Genomic DNA, 27237 nt, shown 5'->3' with positions numbered 1-27237 from the left:
TTTTCGAAAACAATGCAACGAGGATAAAGAGGCTCGACCCGCTGGCATTTTCTTGTCTCACTCGTCCTATCGATGGAAATCGATGCGGCTGAAATAAACACGTCCCTCTCGCTCTCTCTACTGCCAAGAATGAAAGAAATAAAATCACAGTTTTTGCAGTGCACCAAGTACGGAACATTCACCTACAATTTCAGCGTGGAATTCACAAATACAACTCACCTTCCTTAGTCCTTACACCGCCACCGCATCTCCTTCCCTGCCCTGCCTGAAACGTTACCAACAAACCTTCCCATTACCAACTTTGCCACCGGGGTTTGGTGCGGGGACTAGCGCGAACGCAGGTCCCCACTACCAGAAATTATACGCTCGAGTTACCCACATTTGGGGTAATCGCAAGGGTCAACCCATCGAAGTGCAATGAAAGAGCCTCACCTTGAGAGGACTGCCTCCCTGATCACAGTGCCTCCCGCGTCAGGTAAGTATGCCCTTTTTCAACCTCTCCGGAACCGCAAAACGCAACTTGTCTGCGCATACCATGTGGTACGGGGGGTCACGTGCTCCTCGTCCTGTCGTGTCGTGCTGTCCACTCGCTGCTATGCTACCTAGAAAAGAAAAGAATGTGAAGGTTGGTTGCTTGGTCATTTGTTCTGCTTTCACTTGATTATTTCTTCCCCAGAAGGAAGTGGGCCACGCTCGAGGTAGTGCTATACCGAGGCAACCCGTGGCCGGGACGAGGCAAGCCTCTTTTCCCACGGCCCAGTTCCAAAAATCAGTTTAATATATGAGCTGCTCGATGAGCAGCGTATCAGATATTAAGCTGATAAGAACAGATACTACACTTGAATCTTAGCCAAAGGGCCGAGAAGCGATGCCCGTAAATGCTCACAGCGGACAAGGTGCTCCCAGTCTCATGGCCACGAGATATGGTGGTCCGATTACAATCCGTGCCAAGGAGGAATGCCCAAAGCCAACCTGAAAGCGAGGCGCACACAACGATCGCCCTTGTACAGTGGGCAGCAGGACCAGCATTGCATGGCACTTGCGTTGACGGCAAGAGGACAAATGCACATTGTGCTTGCTCTGACCTCGTTTCTATTTTCCCTTATAACAAAGTTAATTTTCCACGGCGAATTACTTGTCTACGACCATACCACAGGGAAAACCCGGTTCTCGTCCGATCACCGAAGTTAAGCCCTGTCGGCGGGGTTAGTACTTGGATGGGAGACCGCCTGGAATACCCCGTGTTGTAGGCTTCCCTTTTTCCTTCTGTACACTTGATTATCTCAAAATCTCAGTTTCCTTTAATGAAAGAACATTCCAAACCAGGTTTTTTGAACACAACATGCCAACGATATGTCAAAGATGAGACATACAACAAAAACAAAATAGTTCACAACGAGAAAGTGTACTTGTATTCCCAAGGGAGCGCGTGCGCGCGAGATCTTATCAATCCAACGTTTATGACATGAAACGTATCTTTTCGTGTGAGCAAAGAACAGGATACGACAAGTAAAAAATTGCATGCACTGTTTATGCATTAGATGGAAGTTAACCTAGCCCGGATGATATGCATACAACGAAGGCTACAACACTACAACATTGATCCTGCGAAAACGTGACTTACGTGACGTAGCGCACTTCAAGTCTTACTGTTCCCTGCTCAACACGGACAGTACGTATTCAAAGGGCCGATAAGACACTATCCTGACCATGAAAGATTTACTTTTTATGATAACAATCCAATTAACTTGATAACATAGAGAAACCACAAAGTGTTGGGCCACAGAAATGTAACGCCAACTGATCTGGCGGGTCCTCAGTTACTCAATGCAAAACGGGCTCTCCAGAACGCAACATAACACAACGCAAAAGAAATCTATCGCGATGGAGCAGTACAACACACATCCACTTACGTTTTCGAAACGATGCACGAGGATAAGAGCTCGACCCGCTGGCATTTTCTTGTCTCACTCGTCATCGATGGAAATCGATGCGGCTGAAATAAACACGTCCTCTCGCTCTCTCTACGGCCAAGAATGAAAGAAATAAAATCACAGTTTTGCAGTGCACCAAGTACGGAACATTCACCTACAATTTCAGCAGTGGAATTCACAAATACAACTCACCTTCCTTAGTCCTTACACCGCCACCGCATCTCCTTCCCTGCCCTGCCTGAAACGTTAACCAACAAACCTTCCCATTAGCCAACTTTGCCACCGGGTTTGGGTGCGGGGACTAGCGCGAACGCAGGTCCCCACTACCAAAATTATACGCTCGAGTTACCCACATTTGGGGTAATCGCAAGGGTCAACCCAATCGAAGTGCAATGAAAGAGCCTCACCTTGAGAGGACTGCCTCCCTGATCACAGTGCCTCCCGCGTCAGGTAAGTATGCCTTTTCAACCTCTCCGGAACCGCAAAACGCAACTTGTCTGCGCATACCATGTGGTAATGGGGGTCACGTGCTCCTCGTCCTGTCGTGTCGTGCTGTCCACTCGCTGCTATGCTACCTAGAAAAGAGAAGAGAAGGGAAGGTTGGTTGCTTGGTCATTTGTTCTGCTTTCACTTGATTATTTCTTCCCCAGAGGGAAGGAGCCACGCTCGGCAGGTAGTGCTATACCGAGGCAACCCGTGGCCGGGACGAGGCAAGCCTCTGTCCACGGCCCAGTTCCAAAAATCAGTTTAATAATGAGCTGCTCGATGAGCAGCGGTGAATGGCAGACCAAAGGTCACCAGTCGACAGACTCATCCAACGCCTGAGGCATTGGTCACCAGTATTAGGCGACAGAGGCGAAATAAAACTAAGCAAATCAGGTGGTACAGAGGGTGAATTAAGCAGGTGGCCCGAAGCGAAAAACGAGCTTGTTGGAAACATAGAGGCGATGACTCCATCCGCCCCCCACTGGCGGGCAAAATAACGTCGACGTCTCCGGGTTGAAAAACGCTTGAAGAGCAAGGGGAGGTGGAACTTGACACGGGCCTTTGCTCCCTCAATGACGGCGAGGGCCCCAGGTTGACAGAACGAAAGCGGTAGTCATTGCGGGCCAGCCAGATGTGAAACTTACAGGCACACAACAGGTAACTGAAGACTTTGGGCACTGCGTGAAGCTCAGTGGAATTGAAACCAAAAAGTAAATGGCGACGCTCAAGCACAGGACACATAGGCGAGAAATGAAAAAGGAGGGACTGTAGCCAACCAACAACACTTTGAGCAAGGGGACACACAAAGAGCAAATGCGACAGTGACTCGACGACAGGACCACAAAAACAAGCGGAGGAGACAGATAAACCAAAAGAGAGAAGACGCTCAGCAGTGTAAATCACACCATGAGCTACCTTCCAGGAGAAATCAACAACAAAGCGGTCAAAATCAAAGAAGTGGAACTGGCGCCACGTATCATACCAGTAAAGGTCCCCAAAGGAGGGAAAGAACTTAACTACACAGTGCGGTGTGACAGAGGAACAGGATAAAAGAAACTGGTAACCGACTTTGGCAGAGAAAAAAAGCCACGGAGGCGACAACGTGAGGGTCAGAGGATGCGAAAACCAAAGTTCCCCGGGAGGGGGAAAAAGAGCCACCAAGCGACTCCCAGGCCAAAAGCAAAGAGGAGTAAAATGGCGGTAACAGGGACCTGTCGAAGGCAGCGGGACGGGAGAAAACATCAAGAGAGGAGGCAGCAAAACACGATTGAAACCAGTACGACACAAAGGAGGACCAGCTTGACGAGGACAAAGTAGACCGTTTGACCCACTGACCCAGAAGCGACCAAACCTTGAGCTTAATGTCCACCACCGAGAAACCTCCCAGCGATGTGGGCTGAACGACCACAGCACGTGCAACGAGCTCCCGCTTGGTTTTCCAGAAGAATGAGAAAACAAGGGAGTTAAGTTCTTTAAGTACCCAGGGGGGCATGTGGACCAGGGATGCCACATACCAAACCCTGGCGAGGGCCAGGCAATTGATGACCAAAGCCTTGCCATGAAAAGACAAGGAGCGCTGACGCCAGGAGGAGAGGACGCGTTCCACAGCCTCTATCCGAGGCCGCCAATTAGTTCATCAATGTCATGCGGGCCAATGAAGACTCCGAGGATTTTAAGCTTAGAAGATGTCCAGTCGAGAGGGACAGGGGGGTCAGTTCGGCCAGCCCAAGACCCCAGCCACAAGCCGCGAGACTTTGTCAGGTTGAGCTTGGATCCAGAACCAAGCTCATACCTTGTGTAGGTGTCAAAAACAGCCCTAATGGAGGCATCGGAGGACAAGATGAGCGATGTGTCATCCGCGTACTGGGAAATTGGAGAGAGCGGTGAGGGCAGTCCAGGCAGCAAAGGTCCAGTAATGGCGGGATTTGCTCGAATATTGGCGGCCAAGACCTCAGCGACCATAACATACAGCAAAGGTGCGAGGGGGCAGCCTTGACGCACCCCCCGTGTGAGACTGAAAAAGTTTGAGACATGACCGTTAACAATGACAGCACTCTGAACAGCATTATAGAAAAGGCGGATCCAGCGCAGAAAGGAGGTTTGGAAACCCATTCTGCAGAGGGTGGCATGCAGAAAGGACCAATCAACGCGATCAAACGCTTTTTCTTGGTCGAGCGAGAGGATGGCACAAGGAGACCCGGATTGCGTGGCGTAATGGACCATGTCTCGGAGATAAGCGACGTTCTCACCAATATAACGACCGGGGACACCACAGGTTTGATCCTCAGCCACCACGGCATGAATAACCTTCAGGAGACGCCCAGCGATGACGCGGGCAGCGAGCTTGTAGTCCACACTAAGGAGGGAAATTGGCCGCCAGTTACGAGGGTTCAGCCGGTCACCCGTCTTAAAGATGAGAGAAATGATGCCTCGACGCTGAGAGAGGCTGAGAGTGCCAGCCTCATAACATGAGTTCAGGACGAGCACGAGGTCCTGTCCGAGCACCGGCCAGAATTTGACATAAAACTCCATAGGGAGGCCATCCAAGCCCGGGGTCTTGCCTCGAGCCATCCCACATAAAGCAGTATAACACTCCTCCGACTGGAGAGGACCATCACACTGTTGAGCCTGGTCGGCGGACAAGGTGGAGGTGAGGGCGTCGAGCAGGGAAAGAGCCACGTCCCCGTCAGTAGGCTCGGCACTAAACAAGTTAGAATAAAAGGAAGCAAAAGCCTGGCATAGGTCCTTTGAACTCGAGACCACTGTGCCATCATCGCATCGAAGTGCTGAAATAAGTCGGTCGGCGGCACGCTTCTTTTCCAGACGGAAGAAAAAGGCCGAGGAGGTTTCACCTTCCTCAACCCATTGGCCCGAGCACGGACTTGGGCTCCCCGAGCTGCCTCGAGGTCTAGGGCAGCAAGGGCAGACAGGGTAGAATGGTACGGCTCAACACAGGAGGTGAAACCGGCATCAACACGGTTCTTAAGATGCCCAGCTAGTCGGCCAAGGAGGTCTCGACACTGCGATGTTTTCTTTCGAGCGCTCAGCGCAATATTTAATTGTGAGGCCTTTGATTTGGCTCTTGCCCTTATCCCACCACTTAGCTAGTGACGGGAAGGACAGCATGGACTGCCTCCAAACGGACCAAAAATTAGTGATATGCTGGATATAGTCCTCATCATTGAGGACAGAAATGTTGAGCTTCCAGAAACTGTCCCAGGAGCAGCAATGTCTGGGACACTACAAGAAAGCACCACACCACAGTGATCCGAAAACGGACAAGGAATAATATCGCAAGTCAAGACTGATGGTAACAGGAGTACGGGGCACCAATGAGATCAATACGGGAGGCCATAAGGCCGTCTGAGCGAGTCCAAGAGAAGGCAGAATCGGAAGGATGCAGGTGCCTCCAAATGTCCAGACAACAGCAGGAGTCAAAAAGACGTTTTAAGGTAGCAGTACTTTCGCGGGAAGTGTCAGAGACATTGGAGCCCCGACGATCGAGGGCGCGGTCGAACACAGTGTTAAAGTCCCCGGCAAGGAAGGTCGGATAGGTGGGATCAACCCAAGACGAGACGTCGTCCAGGAAGTCGTCACGGGCTGGGTTGCGATTGGGGGCGTAGAGACAGCAGATACGAAACGGGTGCCCAGAATGGGTAAAGTGGCAAAAAACAACACGCCCAGCGGTGTCACACCAAGAGCTCGTAAGGGTGACCGTGGGGCGGAATAAAATGATGCAACCACAAGAGTGTGCAGAGCCAACAGAAGCAACTGCATTAAAACCAGATGAACGAAACCAGACTGACATTCACTGTCTGAAGAGCAGTGGGCCCTCTTGTAGGCAGACAATGTCAGGGACCTGAGGAAAGGAACGTAACCAGTGCAGAACACCAGCGCGCTTGGACGAGTCCCTGAGACCATTGGTGTTTAAGGAGAGGATAGAGAGAGCCATAACTGAGAAGAAAGAGAGAGACAGCACAACTAGGAGCGACGGCTCCGAACCGGGGCAGGGGGAGCCAAGGAGGGAAGGCCAGAATGAACAGCCCTCCCAGACTCCCTGCCCTTTCCAGACTTCGAGCGGCCGGGGACCGCAGAACCAGGAAGAGGTTTCTTCGCTTTCTTCTTAGACTTGACCTGATCATCAGAGGAAGCCTCAACATCCGAAAGTCCACGCTTAGTGACTGGTGAATCAGTCAGCTCGACCTCGTTAACCATTACGGGAGACAGAGATAGAACCTGTGGGGTATTTACAGGGGTTACATTGATGCCCGTTAAAGGGTCATCGTCACTAAATATACTTTGACTGTATTCAGTCTCATTAACTAGTTCATTATCATTCGTATCCATTTCTTTTCCATTATTACTATTATCCATTTCCATTTCTTTTCCATTAACTACAGCATTATTTGTCATTTCTTTTCCAGTAACTACATTATTACTATTATCCATTTCCATTTCTTTTCCATTAACTATAGTAGTATTGTCCATTACACCAACTACGTTACTACTAGTGTTAACATTGTATTACTCTGTGGCGCAGCCAAACCATCAGACGCAGCGGCGGGGGAGGCAGCCACCTGCACGCGCGTCGAGGACCCACCATTACCGTTTTAGGGAGGGCCGCACCCTCCTTAACATTTACTGGTGGCAGGAGAGGCCATGGGTGGAGTACCAGGGGGGATAACTCATTGTCCCTGAGGTCGGTGTGGGAACCCCAACTTGAAATACCAGGTTGCGTGGGGGCAGGAGGACGAAGGGTTACCCCCTCGTCCCCAGAGTCCTCATGGTCAGAGCTTGCAGGAGAAGTGGGAAGGTCCTCAGGACCAGAACTGACATCCAGGAGGGGAGGCAGCGACTCCGGGGGAGTGGCACCAACAACAAGTGAAGCGGACGGATGGGCGGGGGTCGCAGGCGAAGATGGTGGGTTCCCCCAGGCATTGGGGGGGTTGGGCAATCCCTGGCCATGTGACCAGGCTCCCGACACCTGCGGCACTTCCCGCGCAAGTCACAGTTTTTGGTGAGGTGTTCCCCACGACAGATATCACATTCGGCCGGCTGACCCACATACCACACCTTACATTTATATCCAGCAATGTCCAGATTACGAGGGATCCGGCCAGAACGAACCATTTTGATGATACGGGCTCCAGTGCAGATTGCAGGGTCACCCGGGTAATGCTGGTGCCTTATCGTCTCCACCTTCCCGTACGAGGAAAAGTAGGGCCGGAGGCGATCATCACTCTCCTCAAAGGGATAGTGATACAACATAACATTTTGAGCTCGAGGCCCAGCATACATGACTTTGCACTTAGCACCAGCTAAAGTGACAAAATCATAACCTTCAACAATATTTTTACATTTTGGGTCAGCGAAAGTAATCTGAACCAGTTTTACGGGAACAAACTGAATACTGTCAATCACAAAGGGGGTGAACTTTCCCTTGATGGCTGTAACAAGTTCCGCCCTGGGAACAGAGGTTGGAACATCGGAAAGGTCGAGGACTACTGTCCTCTTAAAGGCCGCAAGAGGCATGATGAAAAGGGAAAAAGAGAAAAAACAGTCCCCCCGGAAAGCAAAGCTCCCAGGAAGGGAACAGAAAGACTGGCTACCCTGGGTTATGGCAGGACGCCAAGCATAAGTCCCCAGGAGGGTCACCAGTAAAACTCAGGAATCAAAAATCTTACCACAAATCCCAAAAACGCTTGTCCCCACACTCCAATTCCAATACGGAACTTACGCGTACCACAAGGAAAGGCACGAACCTGGCAGATAATAAAAACCCGCGTCAGGTAAGTATGCCTTTTCAACCTCTCCGGAACCGCAAAAACGCAACTTGTCTGCGCATACCATGTGGTAATGGGGGTCACGTGCTCCTCGTCCTGTCGTGTCGTGCTGTCCACTCGCTGCTATGCTACCTAGAAAAGAGAAGAGAAATGTGAAGGTTGGTTGCTTGGTCATTTGTTCTGCTTTCACTTGATTATTTCTTCCCCAGAGGGAAGTGGGCCACGCTCGGAGGTAGTGCTATACCGAGGCAACCCGTGGCCGGGACGAGGCAAGCCTCTTTTCCACGGCCCAGTTCCAAAAATCAGTTTAATATATGAGCTGCTCGATGAGCAGCGTATCAGATATTAAGCTGATAAGAACAGATACTACACTTGATCTTAGCCAAAAGGCCGAGAAGCGATGCCCGTAAATGCTCACAGCGGACAAGGTGCTCCCAGTCTCATGGCCACGAGATATGGTGGTCCGATTACAATCCGTGCCAAGGAAGGAATGCCCAAAGCCAACCTGAAAGCGAGGCGCACACAACGATCGCCCTTGTACAGTGGGCAGCAGGACCAGCATTGCATGGCACTTGCGTTGACGGCAAGAGGACAAATGCACATTGTGCTTGCTCTGACCTCGTTTTTATTTTCCCTTATAACAAAGTTAATTTTCACGGCGAATTACTTGTCTACGACCATACCACAGGGAAAACACCGGTTCTCGTCCGATCACCGAAGTTAAGCCCTGTCGGGCGGGGTTAGTACTTGGATGGGAGACCGCCTGGGAATACCCCGTGTTGTAGGCTTCCCTTTTTCCTTCTGTACACTTGATTATCTCAAAAAATCTCAGTTTCCTTTAATGAAAGAACATTCCAAACCAGGTTTTTTGAACACAACATGCCAACGATATGTCAAAGATGAGACATACAACAAAAACAAAATAGTTCACACGAGAAAGTGGAACTTGTATTCCCAAGGGAGCGCGTGCGCGCGAGATCTTATCAATCCAACGTTTATGACATGAAACGTATCTTTTCGTGTGAGCAAAGAACAGGATACGACAAGTAAAAAATGCATGCACTGTTATGCATTAGATGGAAGTTAACCTAGCCCGGATGATATGCATACAACGAAGGCTACAACACTACAACATTGATCCTGCGAAAACGTGACTTACGTGACGTAGCGCACTTCAAAGTCTTACTGTTCCCTGCTCAACACGGACAGTACGTATTCAAAGGGCCGATAAGACACTATCCTGACCATGAAAGATTTACTTTTTATGATAACAATCCAATTAACTGATAACATAGAGAAACCACAAAGTGTTGGCCACAGAAATGTAACGCCAACTGATCTGGCGGGTCCTCAGTTACTCAATGCAAAACGGGCTCTCCAGAACGCAACATAACACAACGCAAAAGAAATCTATCGCGATGGAGCAGTACAAACACACATCCACTTACGTTTTCGAAACGATGCACGAGGATAAGAGCTCGACCCGCTGGCATTTTCTTGTCTCACTCGTCTATCGATGGAAATCGATGCGGCTGAAATAAACACGTCCTCTCGCTCTCTCTACGGCCAAGAATGAAAGAAATAAAATCACAGTTTTGCAGTGCACCAAGTACGGAACATTCACCTACAATTTCAGCAGTGGAATTCACAAATACAACTCACCTTCCTTAGTCCTTACACCGCCACCGCATCTCCTTCCCTGCCCTGCCTGAAACGTTACCAACAAACCTTCCCATTAGCCAACTTTGCCACCGGGGTTTGGTGCGGGGACTAGCGCGAACGCAGGTCCCCACTACCAGAAATTATACGCTCGAGTTACCCACATTTGGGGTAATCGCAAGGGTCAACCCAATCGAAGTGCAATGAAAGAGCCTCACCTTGAGAGGACTGCCTCCCTGATCACAGTGCCTCCCGCGTCAGGTAAGTATGCCTTTTCAACCTCTCCGGAACCGCAAAACGCAACTTGTCTGCGCATACCATGTGGTAATGGGGGTCACGTGCTCCTCGTCCTGTCGTGTCGTGCTGTCCACTCGCTGCTATGCTACCTAGAAAAGAGAAGAGAATGTGAAGGTTGGTTGCTTGGTCATTTGTTCTGCTTTCACTTGATTATTTCTTCCCCAGAGGGAAGTGGGCCACGCTCGGAGGTAGTGCTATACCGAGGCAACCCGTGGCCGGGACGAGGCAAGCCTCTTTTCCACGGCCAAGTTCCAAAAATCAGTTTAATATATGAGCTGCTCGATGAGCAGCGGTGAATGGCAGACCAAAGGTCACCAGTCGACAGACTCATCCAACGCCTGAGGCATTGGTCACCAGTATTAGGCGACAGAGGCGAAATAAAACTAAGCAAATCAGGTGGTACAGAGGGTGAATTAAGCAGGTGGCCCGAAGCGAAAAACGAGCTTGTTGGAAACATAGAGGCGATGACTCCATCCGCCCCCCACTGGCGGGCAAAATAACGTCGACGTCTCCGGGTTGAAAAACGCTTGAAGAGCAAGGGGAGGTGGAACTTGACACGGGCCTTTGCTCCCTCAATGACGGCGAGGGCCCCAGGTTGACAGAACGAAAGCGGTAGTCATTGCGGGCCAGCCAGATGTGAAACTTACAGGCACACAACAGGTAACTGAAGACTTTGGGCACTGCGTGAAGCTCAGTGGAATTGAAACCAAAAAGTAAATGGCGACGCTCAAGCACAGGACACATAGGCGAGAAATGAAAAAGGAGGGACTGTAGCCAACCAACAACACTTTGAGCAAGGGGACACACAAAGAGCAAATGCGACAGTGACTCGACGACAGGACCACAAAAACAAGCGGAGGAGACAGATAAACCAAAAGAGAGAAGACGCTCAGCAGTGTAAATCACACCATGAGCTACCTTCCAGGAGAAATCAACAACAAAGCGGTCAAAATCAAAGAAGTGGAACTGGCGCCACGTATCATACCAGTAAAGGTCCCCAAAGGAGGGAAAGAACTTAACTACACAGTGCGGTGTGACAGAGGAACAGGATAAAAGAAACTGGTAACCGACTTTGGCAGAGAAAAAAAGCCACGGAGGCGACAACGTGAGGGTCAGAGGATGCGAAAACCAAAGTTCCCCGGGAGGGGGAAAAAGAGCCACCAAGCGACTCCCAGGCCAAAAGCAAAGAGGAGTAAAATGGCGGTAACAGGGACCTGTCGAAGGCAGCGGGACGGGAGAAAACATCAAGAGAGGAGGCAGCAAAACACGATTGAAACCAGTACGACACAAAGGAGGACCAGCTTGACGAGGACAAAGTAGACCGTTTGACCCACTGACCCAGAAGCGACCAAACCTTGAGCTTAATGTCCACCACCGAGAAACCTCCCAGCGATGTGGGCTGAACGACCACAGCACGTGCAACGAGCTCCCGCTTGGTTTTCCAGAAGAATGAGAAAACAAGGGAGTTAAGTTCTTTAAGTACCCAGGGGGGCATGTGGACCAGGGATGCCACATACCAAACCCTGGCGAGGGCCAGGCAATTGATGACCAAAGCCTTGCCATGAAAAGACAAGGAGCGCTGACGCCAGGAGGAGAGGACGCGTTCCACAGCCTCTATCCGAGGCCGCCAATTAGTTCATCAATGTCATGCGGGCCAATGAAGACTCCGAGGATTTTAAGCTTAGAAGATGTCCAGTCGAGAGGGACAGGGGGGTCAGTTCGGCCAGCCCAAGACCCCAGCCACAAGCCGCGAGACTTTGTCAGGTTGAGCTTGGATCCAGAACCAAGCTCATACCTTGTGTAGGTGTCAAAAACAGCCCTAATGGAGGCATCGGAGGACAAGATGAGCGATGTGTCATCCGCGTACTGGGAAATTGGAGAGAGCGGTGAGGGCAGTCCAGGCAGCAAAGGTCCAGTAATGGCGGGATTTGCTCGAATATTGGCGGCCAAGACCTCAGCGACCATAACATACAGCAAAGGTGCGAGGGGGCAGCCTTGACGCACCCCCCGTGTGAGACTGAAAAAGTTTGAGACATGACCGTTAACAATGACAGCACTCTGAACAGCATTATAGAAAAGGCGGATCCAGCGCAGAAAGGAGGTTTGGAAACCCATTCTGCAGAGGGTGGCATGCAGAAAGGACCAATCAACGCGATCAAACGCTTTTTCTTGGTCGAGCGAGAGGATGGCACAAGGAGACCCGGATTGCGTGGCGTAATGGACCATGTCTCGGAGATAAGCGACGTTCTCACCAATATAACGACCGGGGACACCACAGGTTTGATCCTCAGCCACCACGGCATGAATAACCTTCAGGAGACGCCCAGCGATGACGCGGGCAGCGAGCTTGTAGTCCACACTAAGGAGGGAAATTGGCCGCCAGTTACGAGGGTTCAGCCGGTCACCCGTCTTAAAGATGAGAGAAATGATGCCTCGACGCTGAGAGAGGCTGAGAGTGCCAGCCTCATAACATGAGTTCAGGACGAGCACGAGGTCCTGTCCGAGCACCGGCCAGAATTTGACATAAAACTCCATAGGGAGGCCATCCAAGCCCGGGGTCTTGCCTCGAGCCATCCCACATAAAGCAGTATAACACTCCTCCGACTGGAGAGGACCATCACACTGTTGAGCCTGGTCGGCGGACAAGGTGGAGGTGAGGGCGTCGAGCAGGGAAAGAGCCACGTCCCCGTCAGTAGGCTCGGCACTAAACAAGTTAGAATAAAAGGAAGCAAAAGCCTGGCATAGGTCCTTTGAACTCGAGACCACTGTGCCATCATCGCATCGAAGTGCTGAAATAAGTCGGTCGGCGGCACGCTTCTTTTCCAGACGGAAGAAAAAGGCCGAGGAGGTTTCACCTTCCTCAACCCATTGGCCCGAGCACGGACTTGGGCTCCCCGAGCTGCCTCGAGGTCTAGGGCAGCAAGGGCAGACAGGGTAGAATGGTACGGCTCAACACAGGAGGTGAAACCGGCATCAACACGGTTCTTAAGATGCCCAGCTAGTCGGCCAAGGAGGTCTCGACACTGCGATGTTTTCTTTCGAGCGCTCAGCGCAATATTTAATTGTGAGGCCTTTGATTTGGCTCTTGCCCTTATCCCACCACTTAGCTAGTGACGGGAAGGACAGCATGGACTGCCTCCAAACGGACCAAAAATTAGTGATATGCTGGATATAGTCCTCATCATTGAGGACAGAAATGTTGAGCTTCCAGAAACTGTCCCAGGAGCAGCAATGTCTGGGACACTACAAGAAAGCACCACACCACAGTGATCCGAAAACGGACAAGGAATAATATCGCAAGTCAAGACTGATGGTAACAGGAGTACGGGGCACCAATGAGATCAATACGGGAGGCCATAAGGCCGTCTGAGCGAGTCCAAGAGAAGGCAGAATCGGAAGGATGCAGGTGCCTCCAAATGTCCAGACAACAGCAGGAGTCAAAAAGACGTTTTAAGGTAGCAGTACTTTCGCGGGAAGTGTCAGAGACATTGGAGCCCCGACGATCGAGGGCGCGGTCGAACACAGTGTTAAAGTCCCCGGCAAGGAAGGTCGGATAGGTGGGATCAACCCAAGACGAGACGTCGTCCAGGAAGTCGTCACGGGCTGGGTTGCGATTGGGGGCGTAGAGACAGCAGATACGAAACGGGTGCCCAGAATGGGTAAAGTGGCAAAAAACAACACGCCCAGCGGTGTCACACCAAGAGCTCGTAAGGGTGACCGTGGGGCGGAATAAAATGATGCAACCACAAGAGTGTGCAGAGCCAACAGAAGCAACTGCATTAAAACCAGATGAACGAAACCAGACTGACATTCACTGTCTGAAGAGCAGTGGGCCCTCTTGTAGGCAGACAATGTCAGGGACCTGAGGAAAGGAACGTAACCAGTGCAGAACACCAGCGCGCTTGGACGAGTCCCTGAGACCATTGGTGTTTAAGGAGAGGATAGAGAGAGCCATAACTGAGAAGAAAGAGAGAGACAGCACAACTAGGAGCGACGGCTCCGAACCGGGGCAGGGGGAGCCAAGGAGGGAAGGCCAGAATGAACAGCCCTCCCAGACTCCCTGCCCTTTCCAGACTTCGAGCGGCCGGGGACCGCAGAACCAGGAAGAGGTTTCTTCGCTTTCTTCTTAGACTTGACCTGATCATCAGAGGAAGCCTCAACATCCGAAAGTCCACGCTTAGTGACTGGTGAATCAGTCAGCTCGACCTCGTTAACCATTACGGGAGACAGAGATAGAACCTGTGGGGTATTTACAGGGGTTACATTGATGCCCGTTAAAGGGTCATCGTCACTAAATATACTTTGACTGTATTCAGTCTCATTAACTAGTTCATTATCATTCGTATCCATTTCTTTTCCATTATTACTATTATCCATTTCCATTTCTTTTCCATTAACTACAGCATTATTTGTCATTTCTTTTCCAGTAACTACATTATTACTATTATCCATTTCCATTTCTTTTCCATTAACTATAGTAGTATTGTCCATTACACCAACTACGTTACTACTAGTGTTAACATTGTATTACTCTGTGGCGCAGCCAAACCATCAGACGCAGCGGCGGGGGAGGCAGCCACCTGCACGCGCGTCGAGGACCCACCATTACCGTTTTAGGGAGGGCCGCACCCTCCTTAACATTTACTGGTGGCAGGAGAGGCCATGGGTGGAGTACCAGGGGGGATAACTCATTGTCCCTGAGGTCGGTGTGGGAACCCCAACTTGAAATACCAGGTTGCGTGGGGGCAGGAGGACGAAGGGTTACCCCCTCGTCCCCAGAGTCCTCATGGTCAGAGCTTGCAGGAGAAGTGGGAAGGTCCTCAGGACCAGAACTGACATCCAGGAGGGGAGGCAGCGACTCCGGGGGAGTGGCACCAACAACAAGTGAAGCGGACGGATGGGCGGGGGTCGCAGGCGAAGATGGTGGGTTCCCCCAGGCATTGGGGGGGTTGGGCAATCCCTGGCCATGTGACCAGGCTCCCGACACCTGCGGCACTTCCCGCGCAAGTCACAGTTTTTGGTGAGGTGTTCCCCACGACAGATATCACATTCGGCCGGCTGACCCACATACCACACCTTACATTTATATCCAGCAATGTCCAGATTACGAGGGATCCGGCCAGAACGAACCATTTTGATGATACGGGCTCCAGTGCAGATTGCAGGGTCACCCGGGTAATGCTGGTGCCTTATCGTCTCCACCTTCCCGTACGAGGAAAAGTAGGGCCGGAGGCGATCATCACTCTCCTCAAAGGGATAGTGATACAACATAACATTTTGAGCTCGAGGCCCAGCATACATGACTTTGCACTTAGCACCAGCTAAAGTGACAAAATCATAACCTTCAACAATATTTTTACATTTTGGGTCAGCGAAAGTAATCTGAACCAGTTTTACGGGAACAAACTGAATACTGTCAATCACAAAGGGGGTGAACTTTCCCTTGATGGCTGTAACAAGTTCCGCCCTGGGAACAGAGGTTGGAACATCGGAAAGGTCGAGGACTACTGTCCTCTTAAAGGCCGCAAGAGGCATGATGAAAAGGGAAAAAGAGAAAAAACAGTCCCCCCGGAAAGCAAAGCTCCCAGGAAGGGAACAGAAAGACTGGCTACCCTGGGTTATGGCAGGACGCCAAGCATAAGTCCCCAGGAGGGTCACCAGTAAAACTCAGGAATCAAAAATCTTACCACAAATCCCAAAAACGCTTGTCCCCACACTCCAATTCCAATACGGAACTTACGCGTACCACAAGGAAAGGCACGAACCTGGCAGATAATAAAAACCCGCGTCAGGTAAGTATGCCTTTTCAACCTCTCCGGAACCGCAAAAACGCAACTTGTCTGCGCATACCATGTGGTAATGGGGGTCACGTGCTCCTCGTCCTGTCGTGTCGTGCTGTCCACTCGCTGCTATGCTACCTAGAAAAGAGAAGAGAAATGTGAAGGTTGGTTGCTTGGTCATTTGTTCTGCTTTCACTTGATTATTTCTTCCCCAGAGGGAAGTGGGCCACGCTCGGAGGTAGTGCTATACCGAGGCAACCCGTGGCCGGGACGAGGCAAGCCTCTTTTCCACGGCCCAGTTCCAAAAATCAGTTTAATATATGAGCTGCTCGATGAGCAGCGTATCAGATATTAAGCTGATAAGAACAGATACTACACTTGATCTTAGCCAAAAGGCCGAGAAGCGATGCCCGTAAATGCTCACAGCGGACAAGGTGCTCCCAGTCTCATGGCCACGAGATATGGTGGTCCGATTACAATCCGTGCCAAGGAAGGAATGCCCAAAGCCAACCTGTACGCGAGGCGCACACAACGATCGCCCTTGTACAGTGGGCAGCAGGACCAGCATTGCATGGCACTTGCGTTGACGGCAAGAGGACAAATGCACATTGTGCTTGCTCTGACCTCGTTTTTATTTTCCCTTATAACAAAGTTAATTTTCACGGCGAATTACTTGTCTACGACCATACCACAGGGAAAACACCGGTTCTCGTCCGATCACCGAAGTTAAGCCCTGTCGGGCGGGGTTAGTACTTGGATGGGAGACCGCCTGGGAATACCCCGTGTTGTAGGCTTCCTTTTTCCTTCTGTACACTTGATTATCTCAAAAAATCTCAGTTTCCTTTAATGAAAGAACATTCCAAACCAGGTTTTTTGAACACAACATGCCAACGATATGTCAAAGATGAGACATACAACAAAAACAAAATAGTTCACACGAGAAAGTGGAACTTGTATTCCCAAGGGAGCGCGTGCGCGCGAGATCTTATCAATCCAACGTTTATGACATGAAACGTATCTTTTCGTGTGAGCAAAGAACAGGATACGACAAGTAAAAATGCATGCACTGTTATGCATTAGATGGAAGTTAACCTAGCCCGGATGATATGCATACAACGAAGGCTACAACACTACAACATTGATCCTGCGAAAACGTGACTTACGTGACGTAGCGCACTTCAAAGTCTTACTGTTCCCTGCTCAACACGGACAGTACGTATTCAAAGGGCCGATAAGACACTATCCTGACCATGAAAGATTTACTTTTTATGATAACAATCCAATTAACTGATAACATAGAGAAACCACAAAGTGTTGGCCACAGAAATGTAACGCCAACTGATCTGGCGGGTCCTCAGTTACTCAATGCAAAACGGGCTCTCCAGAACGCAACATAACACAACGCAAAAGAAATCTATCGCGATGGAGCAGTACAAACACACATCCACTTACGTTTTCGAAACGATGCACGAGGATAAGAGCTCGACCCGCTGGCATTTTCTTGTCTCACTCGTCTATCGATGGAAATCGATGCGGCTGAAATAAACACGTCCTCTCGCTCTCTCTACGGCCAAGAATGAAAGAAATAAAATCACAGTTTTGCAGTGCACCAAGTACGGAACATTCACCTACAATTTCAGCAGTGGAATTCACAAATACAACTCACCTTCCTTAGTCCTTACACCGCCACCGCATCTCCTTCCCTGCCCTGCCTGAAACGTTACCAACAAACCTTCCCATTAGCCAACTTTGCCACCGGGGTTTGGTGCGGGGACTAGCGCGAACGCAGGTCCCCACTACCAGAAATTATACGCTCGAGTTACCCACATTTGGGGTAATCGCAAGGGTCAACCCAATCGAAGTGCAATGAAAGAGCCTCACCTTGAGAGGACTGCCTCCCTGATCACAGTGCCTCCCGCGTCAGGTAAGTATGCCTTTTCAACCTCTCCGGAACCGCAAAACGCAACTTGTCTGCGCATACCATGTGGTAATGGGGGTCACGTGCTCCTCGTCCTGTCGTGTCGTGCTGTCCACTCGCTGCTATGCTACCTAGAAAAGAGAAGAGAATGTGAAGGTTGGTTGCTTGGTCATTTGTTCTGCTTTCACTTGATTATTTCTTCCCCAGAGGGAAGTGGGCCACGCTCGGAGGTAGTGCTATACCGAGGCAACCCGTGGCCGGGACGAGGCAAGCCTCTTTTCCACGGCCCAGTTCCAAAAATCAGTTTAATATATGAGCTGCTCGATGAGCAGCGTATCAGATATTAAGCTGATAAGAACATTTTTTTTTTTCTTTTGATAAATTTTATTTACAAGGGCCTAAGGGCCCAGGTAAAAAGACCTGATTACAAGAAGGTACTAGAGCGGCTAATAATTACAGTGCGTCGGTGCAAAAAGGTAAACAGAGTCCATCTCAAAGCAAGGTGCAAGGTGCAATTGCCTACCTGAACTATCTAATGAACAAAAAGAACTAAAGTGAAAATAGGACGACCGTTACAATCAACAGAACAGATTACACTACCGGTCGACCAAAAATCTTTAACTCTAGAGACAGGTTCGCCTAAGATACGCAACTTAATATCTTTAATAATCATGTTAATAATAGAACGTGAGCCAAGAGAGCTGTTTCGAAAAGTCGCAAGGTTTACGCGCCAGCCAAACGAAGTAAACGATAGTCGCAATGAGATAACTAGACAGACGGTGCCCCGCGGACGACGAAATAGGGGACAAGGGAAACAAAACAGAAGAAAAGGACAGCACAAAGGGAGAACAAGGAGACGAGAGAGAAAGGGCGTAAAGAAATTCCAGACATGAACGACCCTACGACATGCAACAAAACAATGACAAGGGGATTCAATACGAGAACAAACAGCACAACGGTCGGAGGCAATATAACCCCAAACCTTGAGGTTATATCGCACCCGAACTGCATTATGTAAGAGGAGCCAGAGAACATCACATTTATAATTCTCGATAAACTTAAGACGAGACTTTCGCCACACGGACACCCACCGGATTATGGGGCGGCCAACAACGGCTCCCCAAAAACTAGCGCATGTTGGAGCAGGGGACGGAAATACAGACAACAAGGAATAAATGTTCTTACAAGATAAATCATCAGGCACAGACCCATGACGCTCAAACAGAGACTGAAACAAAGCAAGACACTGACGGTAACACAGGGAGGGATCCGAAGAAGAAGGGACGGAATTGCTCGCGAAAGAGAAGCGAGGATCAAACTTAAAAAGACAATTCCCAAGAAAGAAGCGGGCCAAAAAATGCCATTTATCAGAACCGAAGTCATCTCGAAGACTTAAAACAGGACAGACGCAGGCTGGCACACTTGGTCTGAAAGTCGACGACACCAAGGCCGCCAGAAGACAAAGGTGCACAGCAGCGCTGTCGACTCACGTTCTCCATTTTGCCTTTCCAAATGAAAGGCCAAACAAGACGTTTGTAGCGGTCACACACCCATCGCGGAGGTGCGAGGATTTTGGCAACGTGCCAAAACCTACTCGCCCCGAGGACATTAATAATCATTGTGCGGCCAACAAAAGAAAGTTCCCTTTGTCTCCACAAATTGATAACATTTTCGAGCTTATCTAGCTTAGGTTTCCAGTTGTCTGACTCGACAGAAACCAGACCGTTAGAAAAGAAAACACCCAATATCCTAATTTTAGAGACCCACTTTAAACCAAAGGGGGAGGCACCGTTCGCCCTCCACCTCCCAAGCCACATAGCCTCGGTCTTAGTCGTGTTAAGTTTTGCTCCCGAAGCTATTTCAAACCTGCGAACCACTCGCAAAAGGTGACATAGGGAACTTTCCGATTTCAAAAAGCAAGTTGCATCGTCAGCGTACTGAGAAATCTTAAATTGTAAGCCAGCCGCACCAGGGAGGAGAAAGCCAACAATGTCCGGACATTTTCGAATTTGGGTAGACAGGATTTCAGAAACCAGCACGTATAAAAGGGGGGAGAGGGGACAACCCTGCCTAACACCCCTTCCCAAAAAACAGGGGCGGAAAGAGACCCGTTACAAATATGCGCGAAAAGACATTGTTATAAAAGAGACTCACCCATTGACAAAAAGAGGGACCAAAACCGAACTTAGACAAAACGCGCATGAGAAAGGCGTGGTCGACACGGTCAAAGGCCTTTTCTTGGTCTAAGGTCACAAGTATTCCAGATTCGTTAGTTTTACTAATCATGTCGAGGGTGTCACGAATCAGAAGGAGATTAGAGAAGATAGATCTCCCAACTACAGAGCACGACTGATCGCGATGAACAATAGAACACATTACAGGCTTGAGACGCTCGGTAATAGCCTTAGAAGCGATTTTATAATCGGTATTTAGCAAAGAGATGGGGCGCCAGTTTTTCGGCATGCGCTTATCGTCTTTCTTGTGTATCAGACGCAAGAGGCCCTCTCGCTGAGAGTCAATGAGGGAACCCCGATGAAAGCCCTCATTCAAAACACGAGCAAGGGCATCACCAAGATCCCCCCAGAAAGCAACATAAAATTCGGTTGGGAGACCATCAGACCCTGGGGACTTGCCGGTTTGAAGACCGCTAACAGCCGAAAAAAGCTCGTCTTTTGTCAACTCCCCCTCACAGCTCTCTCGTTCAGCATTCGACAGAGAAAGGTCTAGGTCATTAATTAAATCCATTTGAACAGAAAGATCCAAGGTATCCTTGGCAAACAATGACTTATAGAAATCTACAAGGACTAATTCCAAATCGTGTTGGGACGTCTTCTCGACGCCATTGGCATCCAGAAGGCAGTCCATGGAATTCTTTTCAGCACGTTTTTTTCTCGAGGCGGAAAAAATATCTAGTCGGCCGTTCTCCTTCTTCAACCCACTTGGCACGTGAACGAATTTTTGCGCCCTCCGCTTCCTGGGAAACCAGGGAAGAGAGGGCGCTTTCAAGATCCCTGACCTCAGAAGCGGCCTGGGAGCCACCAGAGGCCAGAGAGTTCTTTGCGTGGATCAAGCGCTTGGTCAAAGAACTGCGTTCACTATTAATCTGCCTTTGTTTATTAACGCAAAACTCGATACAAAACCTACGAATGCCAAGTTTTAAAGCCTCCCACCAAGCACCAAGGGAATCGAAGTCGGAGACACGCTCCTTAAAGGAAGCAATAAACGCAGACATTTTGCTCTTAAAAGACTCATCGACAAGAAACTTGTATTAAACCGCCAAACACCGCTACGGGGACAAGAAAAATTGTCGAGAGACAAAAATAGACGAACAAAATCGTGGTCCGAAAAACACACGGCATTACATCGGAGGTTCGAACGTGCGGAACAAGGGAACGAGAAATCAAAAGCGATCGAGGCGCGAAGCTTGAGAATAGCCGGTATTGGCCCAAGTGAAGGAAACACCACGAGGGTTCCGTCTGCGCCAAATATCAACAAGAGAACAGTCTGAAATGAAGGATTTAAGGACTGACTTATCAGGAAGAGAATCATCAACTAGGACAGACGGTCGAGAGGATTATCGATACAATTAAAATCACCGGCCACTATCCGAATAGGGGATAGAAAAAAGGAATGCAGATTTTGAAAAAGTGCTTGCGTCCGGTAACGGTGTTTGGAGCGTAAATATTAATGACATTAATCCGCTGCTGCCCCAAAAGTACTCAATGCACTTAAGACTCTACCATCTGAATCAAAAATAAAGCGAGAGATGGTTCCTGGAAAATTCGGAGGGGTGAGCAGGGCTACACCAGCCGACCTGCCCGTCCCGAAGGACCAAAACATTTACCGGGCCATTTACGAGAAAAAGTATCAGCTTGACGTTTGTTTGAAACATGAGTCTCCTGTAATAGATCAAATCGCAACTTAGGCGAGATAATTTCGTTTAGGATCAGGTCACTCTTAGTGGTGATACAAGCCCACGGACGTTCAGAGAAAGGAGCTTTAGCATTGGTACTAATGGTGGCGTTTACCAACCGTGGTCCACCCTTCAGACTCGCTGTAAGTATGATCCCCGCGCAAATCGAGTTCTAGATCGATGACGGTCGTGGCTGCGGGAACGGCCACGCCCGCGACGGTACTCACGATCACGGTCACGTTCCCGTTTCACGGTCACGGTCACGGTCACGGTCACGGTCACGCTCACGGTCACGTTCACGGTCACGGTCACGGTCACGTTCCCGCTCCCGTTCCCGTTCCCGTTCCCGTTCCCGCTCCCGCTCCCGCTCCCGCTCCCGCTCTCGCTCTCGCTCCCGATCACGGCGGCCAACATGACTACTTGTCCTACCAGATCCTTTAGATTCACGTTCAACTTGATCATACCCAGCCTTTTCCTTGTTGAGGAGAGGACCCAGAAACAGACTCAGAACCAGACTCCCCACTACTAGATTCATCACTTGCATCACTAGATTCCTTATTAGCCGCATCGGGGGGTTCGGAGCTAGGGGGCGTCTCTGCACCTGGGAGGTTTACTGACTGGAGGAGGCTGAGCAGCAGGAACCGGAGCTGGAGCAGGCGGACGAGAGGCAACAGCAGCATAGGAAGAGGGCTCGAGACTCACGAGGACGCGTACGAGGACCAGAAGATGACGGGTCTACATCAGCACTGTGGATAAGGAACGGGCACGCAGCTGTTGAATGATCAGGCTTCATACAAATGGAACACATAGGGTCACACGGACAGGATCTTGACAAGTGGCCAGGCTCTTCGCAGTTGGCGCAGCGCACAGACCGACAGACGCCGCGAAGTGCCCAAGGGCCCCGCAGCGCCTTGCAGGTCCTGTGGCTGTCCCCTGGGTACCAGATCCTGAACAAATTCGGCCACTTACTCGAACCAGAGGAAGGGGATGGTCTTGCTGAGACGCATCCGGAGCAGTACGGTTCCCATATGAACATAACTAGCCGCCCAAGAAACGATCCCTACGAAAAGAAAGAACGTTTCCATAGGTGGATAAACGGCCAATCAGAACAGAGGTCCGGGAGTTCCACCGGAGCTTTCGTAAGCTTGACTCAAGGTTTACAGCATTCTGCCCTATCCCGATAAGAACAACGTGACCCCTCGATATCGAGGTGGGGAATACGGAGCGCTGCTTCTTTTGCCGCAACTGATCTAAAGGTGACGACCCCATTTTTGTTAGAACGCGCAAATACTGGATCGGACACAATGGAGTCGATAATCAACGCCAGCTTCATCAAAACATTGCCCAAGATCTTTTGGCTGTTGGAAGGAGAGTCCAACTTAAAAAAACAGCTGAGAACTCCCTTCATTTAAGAGCCACTCGCACGGTTGTCTGGAGAGCTGGGACCAAAGTCTCACGAGGAGGAAGCCACACGAAACGTAACACGCGACTTTTGGCCATGTTAGCCAGCGCTTGGTGGGACAACAACTTCCGACTCCAATGGCGAGAAGAGGCTCGGGCGTGAAGGCTTCGTCACCCATCAGTAACTTCAGTGAACGCAACAGTGGCATTGGCCATCAGGCGCCAGCATCAGCAATCAGAGCATCAGCATTCATATCTGCGTCGGCAGACATCCATACTCACAATTGTGGGGGGGATAACCTCAGCAGTACTAGCATCTTCAGGGTCAGCAACAGCAGCAGTTGAGTCTTCTTCCATAAGTGTTGGGGGGCGCAGACTAAGAGGTCCACGAAGTGTAGCTCCCACTACGGCCAATTGGTACACTTAGCCAAAGGCAGAGAAGCGATGCCCGTAAATGCCTCACAGCGGACAAGGTGCTCCCAGTCTCATGGCCACGAGATATGGTGGTCCGATTACAATCCGTGCCAAGGAAGAATGCCCAAAGCCAACCTGAAAGCGAGGCGCACACAACGATCGCCCTTGTACAGTGGGCAGCAGGACCAGCATTGCATGGCACTTGCGTTGACGGCAAGAGGAACAAATGCACATTGTGCTTGCTCTGACCCTCGTTTTTATTTTCCCTTATAACACAGTTAATTTTCACGGCGAATTACTTGTCTACGACCATACCACAGGGAAAACCCCGGTTCTCGTCCGATCACCGAAGTTAAGCCTGTCGGGCGGGGTTAGTACTTTGGATGGGAGACCGCCTGGGAATACCCCGTGTTGTAGGCTTCCCTTTTTCCTTCTGTACACTTGATTATCTCAAAAAATCTCAGTTTCCTTTATTGAAAGAACATTCCAAACCAGGTTTTTTGAACACAACATGCCAACGATATGTCAAGATGAGACATACAACAAAAACAAATAGTTCACACGAGAAAGTGGAACTTGTATTCCCAAGGGAGCGCGTGCGCGCGAGATCTTATCAATCCAACGTTTATGACCTGAAACGTATCTTTTCGTGTGAGCAAAGAACAGGATACGACAAGTAAAAAATGCATGCACTGTTATGCATTAGATGGAAGTTAACCTAGCCCGGATGATATGCATACAACGAAGGCTACAACACTCAACATTGATCCTGCGAAAACGTGACTTACGTGACGTAGCGCACTTCAAGTCTTACTGTTCCCTGCTCAACACGGACAGTACGTATTCAAGGGCCGATAAGACACTATCCTGACCATGAAAGATTTACTTTTTATGATAACACTCCAATTAACTGATACATAGAGAACCCACAAAGTGTTGGCCACAGAAATGTAACGCCAACTGATCTGGCGGGTCCTCAGTTACTCAATGCAAACCGGGCTCTCCAGAACGCAACATAACACAACGCAAAAGAAATCTATCGCGAGGGATCAGTACAAACACACATCCACTTACGTTTTCGAAACGATGCACGAGGATAAGAGCTCGACCCGCTGGCATTTTCTTGTCTCACCGTCTATCGATGGAAATCGATGCGGCTGAAATAAACACGTCCTCTCGCATCTCTCTACGGCCAAGAAATGAAAGAAATAAAATCACAGTTTTGCAGTGCACCCAAGTTCGGAACATTCACCTACAATTTCAGCAGTGGAATTCACAAATACAACTCACCTTCCTTAGTCCTTACACCGCCACCGCATCTCCTTCCCTGCCCTGCCTGAAACCGTTTACCAACAAACCTTCCCATTAGCCAACTTTGCCACCGGGGTTTTTGGTGCGGGTACTAGCGCGAACGCAGGTTCCCCCACTACACAGAAATTGATAAAGCTCGAGTTACCCACATGTGGGGTTAATCGCAAGGGTCAACCCAATCGAAGTGCAATGAAAGGAGCCTCCACCTTGAGAGGACTGCTCCCTGATCCGCAGTGGCCTCCCGCGTCAGGTAAGTATGCCATTTTCCAACCTCTCCGGAACCGCAAAACGCAACTTGTACTGCGCATACCATGTTGGATAATGGGGGTCACGTGCTCCTCGGTCCTGTCGTGTCGTGCTGTCCACTCCTGCTGCATTAGTGCTACCTAGAAAAGAGAAGAGAATGTGAAGGTTGGGGTTGCTTGGTCCATTTGTTCTGCTTTCCATCCACTTGATTATTTCTTCCCCAGAGGGAAGTGGGCCACGCTCGGAGGTAGTGGCTACTACCGAGAGCAAACCCGTGAGGCCGGGCACTAGGCAAGCCTCTTTTCCACGGCCCAGTTCCAAAATTCAGTTTAATAGCTATGAGCCTGCTCGATGAGTCAGCGTATCAGATATTAAGCTGATAAGAACAGATAACTACACTGGATCTTAGCCAAAGAGAAGGCCGAGAAAGCGATGCCCGTAAATGCCTCACAAGCGTACAAGGTGCTCCCAGTCTCATGGACAACGTAGGATATGGTGGTCCCCAGATTACAATCCGTGCCAAGGAAGGCATGCCCAAACGCCAAACCTGACAGCGAGGTCGCACACAACGATCGCCCTTGTACAGTGTGGCCGCAGGAACCAGCCTTGCATGGCACGTTGCGGTTTGAACGGCAAAGAGGACAAATGCACATTGTTGGCCTTGCTCTGACCCCTCGTTTTTATTTTCCCTTATAACCAAAGTTAATTTTCACGTGCCGAATTAACTTGTCTACGACCATAACCACGGGAAAAACACCGGTTCTCGTCCGATCACCGAAGTTAAGCCCTGTCGGGCGTGTGTTAGTACTTGTATGGGAGACCCGCCTGGGAATACCCGACGTGTTGTAAGGCTAGCCCTTTTTCCTTCTGTACACTTGATTATCTCAAAAATCTCAGTTTCCTTTAAATGAAAGAACATTCCAAACGCAGGTTTTTTGAACGACAACATGCCAACGTATATATGTCAAAGATGATACATACAACAAAAACAAAATAGTTCACACGAGAAGTGGAACTTGTATTCCCAAGGGAGCGCGTGCGCGCGAGATCTTATCAATCCAACTTTTAGGGAACATGAAACGTATCTTTTCGTGTGAGCAAAGAACAGGATACGACAAGTAAAAATGGCTGCATGCACTGTTATGCATTAGATGGAAGTTAACCTAGCCCTGATGACTATGCCATACAACTAAGGCTACAACACTACAACATTGATCCTTCCGCGAAAACGTGACTTACGTGACGTAGCGCACTTCAAAGTCTTACTGTTCCCTGCTCAACACGGACAGTACGTATTCAAAGGGCCGATAAGACACTATCCTGACCATGAAAGATTTACTTTTTATGATAAAAAAAAAAAAAACAGATAACATAGAGAAACCAAAAAGTGTTGTCCAAAGAAATGTAACGCAAACTTATCAGGCGTGTCCTCAGTTACTCAATTCAAAACGGGCTCTCCAGAACGCAACATAACACAACGCAAAAGAAATCTATCGCGATGGAGCAGTACAACACACATCCACTTAAGTTTTAGAAACGATGCATGAGGATAAGAGCTCGACCCGGTTGCATTTTCTTGTCTCTATAGTCTATCGATGGATATCGATGCGGCTGAAATAAACTCGTCCTCTCGCTCTCTCTACGGCCAAGAATGAAAGAAATAAAATCACAGTTTTGCAGTGCACAAAGTACGGAACATTCACCTACAATCCCAGCAGTGGAATTCACAAATACAACTCACCTTCCTTAGTCCTTACACCGCCACCGCATCTCCTTCCTGCCCTGCCTGAAACGTACCAACAACCTTCCCATTAGCCAACTTTGCCACCGGGGTTTGGTGCGGGACTAGCCGAACGCAGGTCCCCACTACCAGAAATTATACGCTCGAGTTACCCACATTTGGGGTAATCGCAAGGGTCAACCCAATCGAAGTGCAATGAAAGAGCTCACCTTGAGAGGACTGCCTCCCTGATCACAGTCCTCCGCGTCAGTAAGTATGCCTTTTCAACCTCTCCGGACCGCGAAAACCGCAACTGTGTCTGCGCATACCATGTGGTATGGGGTCACGTGCTCCTCGTCCTGTCGTGTCGTGCTG

At 49.7% G+C, this 27237-nt stretch overlaps 13 non-coding genes and 5 pseudogenes across 13 annotated transcripts; 5 read left to right on the top strand and 13 right to left on the bottom strand.

Annotated features, from left to right (window-relative positions):
* Positions 1-320: 320 nt before the first annotated feature.
* On the bottom strand, positions 321-483 carry LOC137986721 (U1 spliceosomal RNA). The gene has a single exon (XR_011119963.1). It is a non-coding gene; the product is annotated as a U1 spliceosomal RNA (small nuclear RNA).
* Positions 484-677: 194 nt separating this feature from the next.
* LOC137986727 (U2 spliceosomal RNA) lies at positions 678-870 on the bottom strand. Its single transcript, XR_011119968.1, has one exon. It is a non-coding gene; the product is annotated as a U2 spliceosomal RNA (small nuclear RNA).
* Positions 871-1137: 267 nt separating this feature from the next.
* On the top strand, positions 1138-1253 carry LOC137986734 (5S ribosomal RNA; annotated as a pseudogene).
* A 976-nt stretch (positions 1254-2229) lies between these two features.
* LOC137986722 (U1 spliceosomal RNA) lies at positions 2230-2392 on the bottom strand. The gene has a single exon (XR_011119964.1). It is a non-coding gene; the product is annotated as a U1 spliceosomal RNA (small nuclear RNA).
* Positions 2393-2584: 192 nt separating this feature from the next.
* Positions 2585-2774, bottom strand: LOC137986732 (U2 spliceosomal RNA). Its single transcript, XR_011119971.1, has one exon. It is a non-coding gene; the product is annotated as a U2 spliceosomal RNA (small nuclear RNA).
* A 5639-nt stretch (positions 2775-8413) lies between these two features.
* Positions 8414-8605, bottom strand: LOC137986726 (U2 spliceosomal RNA). The gene has a single exon (XR_011119967.1). It is a non-coding gene; the product is annotated as a U2 spliceosomal RNA (small nuclear RNA).
* Positions 8606-8872: 267 nt separating this feature from the next.
* Positions 8873-8991, top strand: LOC137986729 (5S ribosomal RNA). The gene has a single exon (XR_011119969.1). It is a non-coding gene; the product is annotated as a 5S ribosomal RNA (ribosomal RNA).
* A 976-nt stretch (positions 8992-9967) lies between these two features.
* LOC137986720 (U1 spliceosomal RNA) lies at positions 9968-10131 on the bottom strand. The gene has a single exon (XR_011119962.1). It is a non-coding gene; the product is annotated as a U1 spliceosomal RNA (small nuclear RNA).
* Positions 10132-10325: 194 nt separating this feature from the next.
* On the bottom strand, positions 10326-10516 carry LOC137986731 (U2 spliceosomal RNA). Its single transcript, XR_011119970.1, has one exon. It is a non-coding gene; the product is annotated as a U2 spliceosomal RNA (small nuclear RNA).
* A 5639-nt stretch (positions 10517-16155) lies between these two features.
* On the bottom strand, positions 16156-16347 carry LOC137986725 (U2 spliceosomal RNA). The gene has a single exon (XR_011119966.1). It is a non-coding gene; the product is annotated as a U2 spliceosomal RNA (small nuclear RNA).
* Positions 16348-16614: 267 nt separating this feature from the next.
* On the top strand, positions 16615-16733 carry LOC137986718 (5S ribosomal RNA). Its single transcript, XR_011119960.1, has one exon. It is a non-coding gene; the product is annotated as a 5S ribosomal RNA (ribosomal RNA).
* Positions 16734-17707: 974 nt separating this feature from the next.
* Positions 17708-17871, bottom strand: LOC137986719 (U1 spliceosomal RNA). The gene has a single exon (XR_011119961.1). It is a non-coding gene; the product is annotated as a U1 spliceosomal RNA (small nuclear RNA).
* Positions 17872-18065: 194 nt separating this feature from the next.
* LOC137986728 (U2 spliceosomal RNA) lies at positions 18066-18245 on the bottom strand (annotated as a pseudogene).
* A 5641-nt stretch (positions 18246-23886) lies between these two features.
* On the top strand, positions 23887-24005 carry LOC137986733 (5S ribosomal RNA). The gene has a single exon (XR_011119972.1). It is a non-coding gene; the product is annotated as a 5S ribosomal RNA (ribosomal RNA).
* Positions 24006-24979: 974 nt separating this feature from the next.
* On the bottom strand, positions 24980-25154 carry LOC137986724 (U1 spliceosomal RNA; annotated as a pseudogene).
* A 213-nt stretch (positions 25155-25367) lies between these two features.
* On the bottom strand, positions 25368-25576 carry LOC137986730 (U2 spliceosomal RNA; annotated as a pseudogene).
* A 294-nt stretch (positions 25577-25870) lies between these two features.
* LOC137986735 (5S ribosomal RNA) lies at positions 25871-25994 on the top strand (annotated as a pseudogene).
* Positions 25995-26981: 987 nt separating this feature from the next.
* Positions 26982-27140, bottom strand: LOC137986723 (U1 spliceosomal RNA). The gene has a single exon (XR_011119965.1). It is a non-coding gene; the product is annotated as a U1 spliceosomal RNA (small nuclear RNA).
* Positions 27141-27237: the final 97 nt, after the last annotated feature.

This window comes from Montipora foliosa, unplaced genomic scaffold, assembly GCF_036669935.1.
Source record: "Montipora foliosa isolate CH-2021 unplaced genomic scaffold, ASM3666993v2 scaffold_287, whole genome shotgun sequence".
NCBI lineage: Eukaryota > Metazoa > Cnidaria > Anthozoa > Scleractinia > Acroporidae > Montipora > Montipora foliosa.
This window is presented reverse-complemented; position numbering and strand designations above follow the sequence as displayed.